Genomic DNA, 14,629 nt, shown 5'->3' on the forward strand with positions numbered 1-14,629 from the left:
TTTGCATATCATCATTCTAGAAACCAAAAATAATGGATTGTTGTCTACATTCGTAATAACAAGTATGTTTTAAGTGAGAGTAAAACTAGAGAGGACCATATGAGACAGAGAAAACTATTGCTGCAACAAAGAAAGATACTCAATCCAATCTATCTATCTTTAAACGTGTACCCTTTTACATTAAGGAGAGCTCCTGATGCACCTAGGTGAGCCCTAATTCTGCGAAATACATGATGGTACATAGCAAGCTACACAATGCTACTATGGATTTCTGGGAAAGATATGCAAATTAGCTTCCATAAGCCTATGGCAGAAGATGTTAATTTGCATATCATCATTCTAGAAACCAAAAATAATGGATTGTTGTCTACATTCGTAATAACAAGTATGTTTTGAGAGTGAAAACTAGAGGAGACCATATGAGACAGAGAAAACTATTGCTGCAACAAAGAGAGTTACTCAATCCAATCTATCTTTAAACGGGTACCCTTTTACATTAAGGAGAGCTCCTGATGCACCTAGGGGAGCCCCAATTCTGCGAAATACATGATTGTGCATGGCAAGCTACACAATGCTACTATGGATTTCTGGGAAAGATATGCAAATTAGCTTCCATAAGCCTATGGCAGAAGATGTTAATTTGCATATCATCATTCTAGAAACCAAAAATAATGGATTGTTGTCTACATTCGTAATAACAAGTATGTTTTGAGTGAGAGTGAAAACTAGAGGGAGACCATATGAGACAGAGAAAACTATTGCTGCAACAAAGAGAGTTACTCAATCCAATCTATCTTTAAACGGGTACCCTTTTACATTAAGGAGAGCTCCTGATGCACCTAGGGGAGCCCCAATTCTGCGAAATACATGATTGTGCATGGCAAGCTACACAATGCTACTATGGATTTCCTGGAAAGATATGCAAATTAGCTTCCATAAGCCTATGGCAGAAGATGTTAATTTGCATATCATCATTCTAGAAACCAAAAATAATGGATTGTTGTCTACATTCGTAATAACAAGTATGTTTTGAGTGAGAGTGAAAACTAGAGGGAGACCATATGAGACAGAGAAAACTATTGCTGCAACAAAGAGAGTTACTCAATCCAATCTATCTATCTTTAAACGGGTACCCTTTTACATTAAGGAGAGCTCCTGATGCACCTAGGTGAGCCCTAATTCTGCGAAATACATGATTGTACATGGCAAGCTACACAATGCTACTATGGATTTCTGGGAAAGATATGCAAATTAGCTTCCATAAGCCTATGGCAGAAGATGTTAATTTGCATATCATCATTCTAGAAACCAAAAATAATGGATTGTTGTCTACATTCGTAATAACAAGTATGTTTTGAGTGAGAGTGAAAACTAGAGGGAGACCATATAAGACAGAAAAAACTATTGCTGCAACAAAGAGAGTTACTCAATCCAATCTATCTATCTTTAAACGGGAACCCTTTTACATTAAGGAGAGCTCCTGATGCACCTAGGTGAGCCCTAATTCTGCGAAATACATGATTGTGCATGGCAAGCTACACAATGCTACTATGGATTTCTGGGAAAGATATGCAAATTAGCTTCCATACGCCTATGGCAGAAGATGTTATTTTGCATATCATCATTCTAGAAACCAAAAATAATGGATTGTTGTCTACATTTGTAATAACAAGTATGTTTTGAGTGAGAGTGAAAACTAGAAGGAGACCATATGACAACAGAAAAAAACTATTGCTGCAACAAAGAGAGTTACTCAATCCAATCTATCTATCTTTAAACGGGTACCCTTTTACATTAAGGAGAGCTCCTGATGCACCTAGGTGAGCCCCAATTCTGCGAAATACATGATTGTGCATGGCAAGCTACACAATGCTACTATGGATTTCTGGGAAAGATATGCAAATTAGCTTCCATAAGCCTATGGCAGAAGATGTTAATTTGCATATCATCATTCTAGAAACCAAAAATAATGGATTGTTGTCTACATTCGTAATAACAAGTATGTTTTGAGTGAGAGTGAAAACTAGAGGGAGACCATATGAGACAGAGAAAACTATTGCTGCAACAAAGAGAGTTACTCAATCCAATTTATCTATCTTTAAACGGGTTCCCTTTTACATTAAGGAGAGCTGATGCACCAAGCGGAGCCCCAATTCTGCGAAATACATGATTGTGCATGGCAAGCTACACAATGCTACTATGGATTTCTGGGAAAGATATGCAAATTAGCTTCCATAAGCCTATGGCAGAAGATGTTAATTTGCATATCATCATTCTAGAAACCAAAAATAATGGATTGTTGTCTACATTCGTAATAACAAGTATGTTTTGAGTGAGAGTGAAAACTAGAGGGAGACCATATGACAACAGAAAAAACTATTGCTGCAACAAAGAGAGTTACTCAATCCAATCTATCTATCTTTAAACGGGTACCCTTTTACATTAAGGAGAGCTCCTGATGCACCTAGGTGAGCCCCAATTCTGCGAAATACATGATTGTGCATGGCAAGCTACACAATGCTACTATGGATTTCTGGGAAAGATATGCAAATTAGCTTCCATAAGCCTATGGCAGAAGATGTTAATTTGCATATCATCATTCTAAAAGCCAAAAATAATCGATTGTTGTCTACATTCGTAATAACAAGTATGTTTTGAGTGAGAGTGAAAACTAGAGGGAGACCATATGAGACAGAGAAAACTATTGCTGCAACAAAGAGAGTTACTCAATCCAATCTATCTTTAAACGGGTACCCTTTTACATTAAGGAGAGCTCCTGATGCACCTAGGGGAGCCCCAATTCTGCGAAATACATGATTGTGCATGGCAAGCTACACAATGCTACTATGGATTTCTGGGAAAGATATGCAAATTAGCTTCCATAAGCCTATGGCAGAAGATGTTAATTTGCATATCATCATTCTAGAAACCAAAAATAATGGATTGTTGTCAACATTCGTAATAACAAGTATGTTTTAAGTGAGAGTAAAAACTAGAGAGGACCATATGAGACAGAGAAAACTATTGCTGCAACAAAGAGAGATACTCAATCCAATCTATCTATCTTTAAACGTGTACCCTTTTACATTAAGGAGAGCTCCTGATGCACCTAGGTGAGCCCTAATTCTGCGAAATACATGATGGTACATAGCAAGCTACACAATGCTACACAATGCTACTATGGATTTCTGGGAAAGATATGCAAATTAGCTTCCATAAGCCTATGGCAGAAGATGTTAATTTGCATATCATCATTCTAGAAACCAAAAATAATGGATTGTTGTCTACATTCGTAATAACAAGTATGTTTTGAGTGAGAGTGAAAACTAGAGGGAGACCATATGAGACAGAGAAAACTATTGCTGCAACAAAGAGAGTTACTCAATCCAATCTATCTTTAAACGGGTACCCTTTTACATTAAGGAGAGCTCCTGATGCACCTAGGGGAGCTCCAATTCTGCGAAATACATGATTGTGCATGGCAAGCTACACAATGCTACTATGGATTTCTGGGAAAGATATGCAAATTAGCTTCCATAAAACCTATAGCAGAAGATGTTAATTTGCATATCATCATTCTAGAAACCAAAAATAATGGATTGTTGTCTACATTCGTAATAACAAGTATGTTTTAAGTGAGAGTAAAAACTAGAGAGGACCATATGAGACAGAGAAAACTATTGCTGCAACAAAGAGAGATACTCAATCCAATCTATCTATCTTTAAACGTGTACCCTTTTACATTAAGGAGAGCTCCTGATGCACCTAGGTGAGCCCTAATTCTGCGAAATACATGATGGTACATAGCAAGCTACACAATGCTACTATGGATTTCTGGGAAAGATATGCAAATTAGCTTCCATAAGCCTATGGCAGAAGATGTTAATTTGCATATCATCATTCTAGAAACCAAAAATAATGGATTGTTGTCTACATTCGTAATAACAAGTATGTTTTGAGTGAGAGTGAAAACTAGAGGGAGACCATATGAGACAGAGAAAACTATTGCTGCAACAAAGAGAGTTACTCAATCCAATCTATCTTTAAACGGGTACCCTTTTACATTAAGGAGAGCTCCTGATGCACCTAGGGGAGCCCCAATTCTGCGAAATACATGATTGTGCATGGCAAGCTACACAATGCTACTATGGATTTCTGGGAAAGATATGCAAATTAGCTTCCATAAGCCTATGGCAGAAGATGTTAATTTGCATATCATCATTCTAGAAACCAAAAATAATGGATTGTTGTCTACATTCGTAATAACAAGTATGTTTTGAGTGAGAGTGAAAACTAGAGGGAGACCATATGAGACAGAGAAAACTATTGCTGCAACAAAGAGAGTTACTCAATGCAATCTATCTTTAAACGGGTACCCTTTTACATTAAGGAGAGCTCCTGATGCACCTAGGGGAGCCCCAATTCTGCGAAATACATGATTGTGCATGGCAAGCTACACAATGCTACTATGGATTTCTGGGAAAGATATGCAAATTAGCTTCCATAAGCCTATGGCAGAAGATGTTAATTTGCATATCATCATTCTAGAAACCAAAAATAATGGATTGTTGTCTACATTCGTAATAACAAGTATGTTTTGAGTGAGAGTGAAAACTAGAGGGAGACCATATGAGACAGAGAAAACTATTGCTGCAACAAAGAGAGTTACTCAATGCAATCTATCTTTAAACGGGTACCCTTTTACATTAAGGAGAGCTCCTGATGCACCTAGGTGAGCACCAGTTCTGCGAAATACATGATTGTGCATGGCAAGCTACACAATGCTACTATGGATTTCTGGGAAAGATATGCAAATTAGCTTCCATAAGCCTATGGCAGAAGATGTTAATTTGCATATCATCATTCTAGAAACCAAAAATAATGGATTGTTGTCTACATTCGTAATAACAAGTATGTTTTGAGTGAGAGTGAAAACTAGAGGGAGACCATATGAGACAGAGAAAACTATTGCTGCAACAAAGAGAGTTACTCAATCCAATCTATCTATCTTTAAACGGGTACCCTTTTACATTAAGGAGAGCTCCTGATGCACCTAGGTGAGCCCAAATTCTGCGAAATACATGATTGTGCATGGCAAGCTACACAATGCTACTATGGATTTCTGGGAAAGATATGCAAATTAGCTTCCATAAGCCTATGGCAGAAGATGTTAATTTGCATATCATCATTCTAGAAACCAAAAATAATGGATTGTTGTCTACATTCGTAATAACAAGTATGTTTTCAGTGAGAGTGAAAACTAGAGGGAGACCATATGAGACAGAGAAAACTATTGCTGCAACAAAGAGAGTTACTCAATCCAATCTATCTTTAAACGGGTACCCTTTTACATTAAGGAGAGCTCCTGATGCACCTAGGGGAGCCCCAATTCTGCGAAATACATGATTGTGCATGGCAAGCTACACAATGCTACTATGGATTTCTGGGAAAGATATGCAAATTAGCTTCCATAAGCCTATGGCAGAAGATGTTAATTTGCATATCATCATTCTAGAAACCAAAAATAATGGATTGTTGTCTACATTCGTAATAACAAGTATGTTTTGAGTGAGAGTGAAAACTAGAGGGAGACCATATGAGACAGAGAAAACTATTGCTGCAACAAAGAGAGTTACTTAATCCAATCTATCTTTAAACGGGTACCCTTTTACATTAAGGAGAGCTCCTGATGCACCTAGATGAGCCCCAATTCTGCGAAATACATGATTGTGCATGGCAAGCTACACAATGCTACTATGGATTTCTGGGAAAGATATGCAAATTAGCTTCCATAAGCCTATGGCAGAAGATGTTAATTTGCATATCATCATTCTAAAAGCCAAAAATAATCGATTGTTGTCTACATTCGTAATAACAAGTATGTTTTGAGTGAGAGTGAAAACTAGAGGGAGACCATATGAGACAGAGAAAACTATTGCTGCAACAAAGAGAGTTACTCAATCCAATCTATCTTTAAACGGGTACCCTTTTACATTAAGGAGAGCTCCTGATGCACCTAGGTGAGCACCAGTTCTGCGAAATACATGATTGTGCATGGCAAGCTACACAATGCTACTATGGATTTCTGGGAAAGATATGCAAATTAGCTTCCATAAAACCTATGGCAGAAGATGTTAATTTGCATATCATCATTCTAGAAACCAAAAATAATGGATTGTTGTCTACATTCGTAATAACAAGTATGTTTTAAGTGAGAGTAAAAACTAGAGAGGACCATATGAGACAGAGAAAACTATTGCTGCAACAAAGAGAGATACTCAATCCAATCTATCTATCTTTAAACGTGTACCCTTTTACATTAAGGAGAGCTCCTGATGCACCTAGGTGAGCCCTAATTCTGCGAAATACATGATGGTACATAGCAAGCTACACAATGCTACACAATGCTACTATGGATTTCTGGGAAAGATATGCAAATTAGCTTCCATAAGCCTATGGCAGAAGATGTTAATTTGCATATCATCATTCTAGAAACCAAAAATAATGGATTGTTGCCTACATTAGTAATAACAAGTATGTTTTGAGTGAGAGTGAAAACTAGAGGGAGACCATATGAGACAGAGAAAACTATTGCTGCAACAAAGAGAGTTACTCAATCCAATCTATCTTTAAACGGGTACCCTTTTACATTAAGGAGAGCTCCTGATGCACCTAGGGGAGCCCCAATTCTGCGAAATACATGATTGTGCATGGCAAGCTACACAATGCTACTATGGATTTCTGGGAAAGATATGCAAATTAGCTTCCATAAGCCTATGGCAGAAGATGTTAATTTGCATATCATCATTCTAGAAACCAAAAATAATGGATTGTTGTCTACATTCGTAATAACAAGTATGTTTTGAGTGAGAGTGAAAACTAGAGGAGACCATATGAGACAGAGAAAACTATTGCTGCAACAAAGAGAGATACTCAATCCAATCTATCTATCTTTAAACGTGTACCCTTTTACATTAAGGAGAGCTCCTGATGCACCTAGGTGAGCCCTAATTCTGCGAAATACATGATTGTGCATGGCAAGCTACACAATGCTACTATGGATTTCTGGGAAAGATATGCAAATTAGCTTCCATAAGCCTATGGCAGAAGATGTTAATTTGCATATCATCATTCTAGAAACCAAAAATAATGGATTGTTGTCTACATTCGTAATAACAAGTATGTTTTGAGTGAGAGTGAAAACTAGAGGGAGACCATATGAGACAGAGAAAACTATTGCTGCAACAAAGAGAGTTACTTAATCCAATCTATCTTTAAACGGGTACCCTTTTACATTAAGGAGAGCTCCTGATGCACCTAGGTGAGCCCCAATTCTGCGAAATACATGATTGTGCATGGCAAGCTACACAATGCTACTATGGATTTCTGGGAAAGATATGCAAATTAGCTTCCATAAGCCTATGGCAGAAGATGTTAATTTGCATATCATCATTCTAGAAACCAAAAATAATGGATTGTTGTCTACATTCGTAATAACAAGTATGTTTTGAGTGAGAGTGAAAACTAGAGGGAGACCATATGAGACAGAGAAAACTATTGCTGCAACAAAGAGAGTTACTCAATCCAATCTATCTTTAAACGGGTACCCTTTTACATTAAGGAGAGCTCCTGATGCACCTAGGGGAGCACCAATTCTGCGAAATACATGATTGTGCATGGCAAGCTACACAATGCTACTATGGATTTCTGGGAAAGATATGCAAATTAGCTTCCATAAGCCTATGGCAGAAGATGTTAATTTGCATATCATCATTCTAGAAACCAAAAATAATGGATTGTTGTCTACATTCGTAATAACAAGTATGTTTTAAGTGAGAGTAAAAACTAGAGAGGACCATATGAGACAGAGAAAACTATTGCTGCAACAAAGAGAGATACTCAATCCAATCTATCTATCTTTAAACGTGTACCCTTTTACATTAAGGAGAGCTCCTGATGCACCTAGGTGAGCCCTAATTCTGCGAAATACATGATGGTACATAGCAAGCTACACAATGCTACTATGGATTTCTGGGAAAGATATGCAAATTAGCTTCCATAAGCCTATGGCAGAAGATGTTAATTTGCATATCATCATTCTAGAAACCAAAAATAATGGATTGTTGTCTACATTCGTAATAACAAGTATGTTTTGAGTGAGAGTGAAAACTAGAGGGAGACCATATGAGACAGAGAAAACTATTGCTGCAACAAAGAGAGTTACTCAATCCAATCTATCTTTAAACGGGTACCCTTTTACATTAAGGAGAGCTCCTGATGCACCTAGGGGAGCCCCAATTCTGCGAAATACATGATTGTGCATGGCAAGCTACACAATGCTACTATGGATTTCTGGGAAAGATATGCAAATTAGCTTCCATAAGCCTATGGCAGAAGATGTTAATTTGCATATCATCATTCTAGAAACCAAAAATAATGGATTGTTGTCTACATTCGTAATAACAAGTATGTTTTGAGTGAGAGTGAAAACTAGAGGGAGACCATATGAGACAGAGAAAACTATTGCTGCAACAAAGAGAGTTACTCAATCCAATCTATCTATCTTTAAACGTGTACCCTTTTACATTAAGGAGAGCTCCTGATGCACCTAGGTGAGCCCTAATTCTGCGAAATACATGATTGTGCATGGCAAGCTACACAATGCTACTATGGATTTCTGGGAAAGATATGCAAATTAGCTTCCATAAGCCTATGGCAGAAGATGTTAATTTGCATATCATCATTCTAGAAACCAAAAATAATGGATTGTTGTCTACATTCGTAATAACAAGTATGTTTTGAGTGAGAGTGAAAACTAGAGGGAGACCATATGAGACAGAGAAAACTATTGCTGCAACAAAGAGAGTTACTCAATCCAATCTATCTTTAAACGGGTACCCTTTTACATTAAGGAGAGCTCCTGATGCACCTAGGGGAGCCCCAATTCTGCGAAATACATGATTGTGCATGGCAAGCTACACAATGCTACTATGGATTTCTGGGAAAGATATGCAAATTAGCTTCCATAAGCCTATGGCAGAAGATGTTAATTTGCATATCATCATTCTAGAAACCAAAAATAATGGATTGTTGTCTACATTCGTAATAACAAGTATGTTTTGAGTGAGAGTGAAAACTAGAGGGAGACCATATGAGACAGAGAAAACTATTGCTGCAACAAAGAGAGTTACTCAATCCAATCTATCTTTAAACGGGTACCCTTTTACATTAAGGAGAGCTCCTGATGCACCTAGGGGAGCCCCAATTCTGCGAAATACATGATTGTGCATGGCAAGCTACACAATGCTACTATGGATTTCTGGGAAAGATATGCAAATTAGCTTCCATAAGCCTATGGCAGAAGATGTTAATTTGCATATCATCATTCTAGAAACCAAAAATAATGGATTGTTGTCTACATTTGTAATAACAAGTATGTTTTGAGTGAGAGTGAAAACTAGAAGGAGACCATATGACAACAGAAAAAACTATTGCTGCAACAAAGAGAGTTACTCAATCCAATCTATCTATCTTTAAACGGGTACCCTTTTACATTAAGGAGAGCTCCTGATGCACCTAGGTGAGCCCCAACTCTGCGAAATACATGATTGTGCATGGCAAGCTACACAATGCTACTATGGATTTCTGGGAAAGATATGCAAATTAGCTTCCATAAGCCTATGGCAGAAGATGTTAATTTGCATATCATCATTCTAGAAACCAAAAATAATGGATTGTTGTCTACATTCGTAATAACAAGTATGTTTTGAGTGAGAGTGAAAACTAGAGGGAGACCATATGAGACAGAGAAAACTATTGCTGCAACAAAGAGTTACTCAATCCAATCTATCTATCTTTAAACGGGTACCCTTTTACATTAAGGAGAGCTCCTGATGCACCTAGGTGAGCCCTAATTCTGCGAAATACATGATTGTACATGGCAAGCTACACAATGCTACTATGGATTTCTGGGAAAGATATGCAAATTAGCTTCCATAAGCCTATGGCAGAAGATGTTAATTTGCATATCATCATTCTAGAAACCAAAAATAATGGATTGTTGTCTACATTCGTAATAACAAGTATGTTTTGAGTGAGAGTGAAAACTAGAGGAGACCATATGAGACAGAGAAAACTATTGCTGCAACAAAGAGAGTTACTCAATCCAATCTATCTATCTTTAAACGGGTACCCTTTTACATTAAGGAGAGCTCCTGATGCACCTAGGTGAGCCCCAATTCTGCGAAATACATGATTGTGCATGGCAAGCTACACAATGCTACTATGGATTTCTGGGAAAGATATGCAAATTAGCTTCCATAAGCCTATGGCAGAAGATGTTAATTTGCATATCATCATTCTAGAAACCAAAAATAATGGATTGTTGTCTACATTCGTAATAACAAGTATGTTTTGAGTGAGAGTGAAAACTAGAGGGAGACCATATGAGACAGAGAAAACTATTGCTGCAACAAAGAGAGTTACTCAATCCAATCTATCTATCTTTAAACGGGTACCCTTTTACATTAAGGAGAGCTCCTGATGCACCAAGTGGAGCCCAATTCTGCGAAATACATGATTGTGCATGGCAAGCTACACAATGCTACTATGGATTTCTGGGAAAGATATGCAAATTAGCTTCCATAAGCCTATGGCAGAAGATGTTAATTTGCATATCATCATTCTAGAAACCAAAAATAATGGATTGTTGTCTACATTCGTAATAACAAGTATGTTTTGAGTGAGAGTGAAAACTAGAGGGAGACCATATGAGACAGAGAAAACTATTGCTGCAACAAAGAGAGTTACTCAATCCAATCTATCTTTAAACGGGTACCCTTTTACATTAAGGAGAGCTCCTGATGCACCTAGGTGAGCCCCAATTCTGCGAAATACATGATTGTGCATGGCAAGCTACACAATGCTACTATGGATTTCTGGGAAAGATATGCAAATTAGCTTCCATAAGCCTATGGCAGAAGATGTTAATTTGCATATCATCATTCTAGAAACCAAAAATAATGGATTGTTGTCTACATTCGTAATAACAAGTATGTTTTGAGTGAGAGTGAAAACTAGAGGGAGACCATATGAGACAGAGAAAACTATTGCTGCAACAAAGAGAGTTACTCAATCCAATCTATCTTTAAACGGGTACCCTTTTACATTAAGGAGAGCTCCTGATGCACCTAGGGGAGCCCCAATTCTGCGAAATACATGATTGTGCATGGCAAGCTACACAATGCTACTATGGATTTCTGGGAAAGATATGCAAATTAGCTTCCATAAGCCTATGGCAGAAGATGTTAATTTGCATATCATCATTCTAGAAACCAAAAATAATGGATTGTTGTCTACATTCGTAATAACAAGTATGTTTTAAGTGAGAGTAAAACTAGAGAGGACCATATGAGACAGAGAAAACTATTGCTGCAACAAAGAGAGATACTCAATCCAATCTATCTATCTTTAAACGTGTACCCTTTTACATTAAGGAGAGCTCCTGATGCACCTAGGTGAGCCCTAATTCTGCGAAATACATGATTGTACCTAGCAAGCTACACAATGCTACTATGGATTTCTGGGAAAGATATGCAAATTAGCTTCCATAAGCCTATGGCAGAAGATGTTAATTTGCATATCATCATTCTAGAAACCAAAAATAATGGATTGTTGTCTACATTCGTAATAACAAGTATGTTTTGAGTGAGAGTGAAAACTAGAGGGAGACCATATGAGACAGAGAAAACTATTGCTGCAACAAAGAGAGTTACTCAATCCAATCTATCTTTAAACGGGTACCCTTTTACATTAAGGAGAGCTCCTGATGCACCTAGGGGAGCCCAATTCTGCGAAATACATGATTGTGCATGGCAAGCTACACAATGCTACTATGGATTTCTGGGAAAGATATGCAAATTAGCTTCCATAAGCCTATGGCAGAAGATGTTAATTTGCATATCATCATTCTAGAAACCAAAAATAATGGATTGTTGTCTACATTCGTAATAACAAGTATGTTTTAAGTGAGAGTAAAACTAGAGAGGACCATATGAGACAGAGAAAACTATTGCTGCAACAAAGAGAGATACTCAATCCAATCTATCTATCTTTAAACGGGTACCCTTTTACATTAAGGAGAGCTCCTGATGCACCTAGGTGAGCCCTAATTCTGCGAAATACATGATTGTACATGGCAAGCTACACAATGCTACTATGGATTTCTGGGAAAGATATGCAAATTAGCTTCCATAAGCCTATGGCAGAAGATGTTAATTTGCATATCATCATTCTAGAAACCAAAAATAATGGATTGTTGTCTACATTCGTAATAACAAGTATGTTTTGAGTGAGAGTGAAAACTAGAGGAGACCATATGAGACAGAGAAAACTATTGCTGCAACAAAGAGAGTTACTCAATCCAATCTATCTTTAAACGGGTACCCTTTTACATTAAGGAGAGCTCCTGATGCACCTAGGGGAGCCCCAATTCTGCGAAATACATGATTGTGCATGGCAAGCTACACAATGCTACTATGGATTTCTGGGAAAGATATGCAAATTAGCTTCCATAAGCCTATGGCAGAAGATGTTAATTTGCATATCATCATTCTAGAAACCAAAAATAATGGATTGTTGTCTACATTCGTAATAACAAGTATGTTTTGAGTGAGAGTGAAAACTAGAGGGAGACCATATGAGACAGAGAAAACTATTGCTGCAACAAAGAGAGTTACTCAATCCAATCTATCTTTAAACGGGTACCCTTTTACATTAAGGAGAGCTCCTGATGCACCTAGGTGAGCCCTAATTCTGCGAAATACATGATGGTACATAGCAAGCTACACAATGCTACTATGGATTTCTGGGAAAGATATGCAAATTAGCTTCCATAAGCCTATGGCAGAAGATGTTAATTTGCATATCATCATTCTAGAAACCAAAAATAATGGATTGTTGTCTACATTCGTAATAACAAGTATGTTTTGAGTGAGAGTGAAAACTAGAGGGAGACCATATGAGACAGAGAAAACTATTGCTGCAACAAAGAGAGTTACTCAATCCAATCTATCTTTAAACGGGTACCCTTTTACATTAAGGAGAGCTCCTGATGCACCTAGGGGAGCCCAATTCTGCGAAATACATGATTGTGCATGGCAAGCTACACAATGCTACTATGGATTTCTGGGAAAGATATGCAAATTAGCTTCCATAAGCCTATGGCAGAAGATGTTAATTTGCATATCATCATTCTAGAAACCAAAAATAATGGATTGTTGTCTACATTCGTAATAACAAGTATGTTTTGAGTGAGAGTGAAAACTAGAGGAGACCATATGAGACAGAGAAAACTATTGCTGCAACAAAGAGAGTTACTCAATCCAATCTATCTATCTTTAAACGGGTACCCTTTTACATTAAGGAGAGCTCCTGATGCACCTAGGTGAGCCCAATTCTGCGAAATACATGATTGTGCATGGCAAGCTACACAATGCTACTATGGATTTCTGGGAAAGATATGCAAATTAGCTTCCATAAGCCTATGGCAGAAGATGTTAATTTGCATATCATCATTCTAGAAACCAAAAATAATGGATTGTTGTCTACATTCGTAATAACAAGTATGTTTTGAGTGAGAGTGAAAACTAGAGGGAGACCATATGAGACAGAGAAAACTATTGCTGCAACAAAGAGAGTTACTCAATCCAATCTATCTTTAAACGGGTACCCTTTTACATTAAGGAGAGCTCCTGATGCACCTAGGTGAGCACCAGTTCTGCGAAATACATGATTGTGCATGGCAAGCTACACAATGCTACTATGGATTTCTGGGAAAGATATGCAAATTAGCTTCCATAAGCCTATGGCAGAAGATGTTAATTTGCATATCATCATTCTAGAAACCAAAAATAATGGATTGTTGTCTACATTCGTAATAACAAGTATGTTTTAAGTGAGAGTAAAAACTAGAGAGGACCATATGAGACAGAGAAAACTATTGCTGCAACAAAGAGAGTTACTCAATCCAATCTATCTATCTTTAAACGGGTACCCTTTTACATTAAGGAGAGCTCCTGATGCACCTAGGTGAGCCCCAATTCTGCGAAATACATGATTGTGCATGGCAAGCTACACAATGCTACTATGGATTTCTGGGAAAGATATGCAAATTAGCTTCCATAAGCCTATGGCAGAAGATGTTAATTTGCATATCATCATTCTAGAAACCAAAAATAATGGATTGTTGTCTACATTCGTAATAACAAGTATGTTTTGAGTGAGAGTGAAAACTAGAGGGAGACCATATGAGACAGAGAAAACTATTGCTGCAACAAAGAGAGTTACTCAATCCAATCTATCTTTAAACGGGTACCCTTTTACATTAAGGAGAGCTCCTGATGCACCTAGGTGAGCACCAATTCTGCGAAATACATGATTGTGCATGGCAAGCTACACAATGCTACTATGGATTTCTGGGAAAGATATGCAAATTAGCTTCCATAAGCCTATGGCAGAAGATGTTAATTTGCATATCATCATTCTAGAAACCAAAAATAATGGATTGTTGTCTACATTCGTAATAACAAGTATGTTTTAAGTGAGAGTAAAAACTAGAGAGGACCATATG

This window comes from Bufo bufo, chromosome 11 (genome assembly GCF_905171765.1).
Source record: "Bufo bufo chromosome 11, aBufBuf1.1, whole genome shotgun sequence".
Taxonomy (NCBI): domain Eukaryota; kingdom Metazoa; phylum Chordata; class Amphibia; order Anura; family Bufonidae; genus Bufo; species Bufo bufo.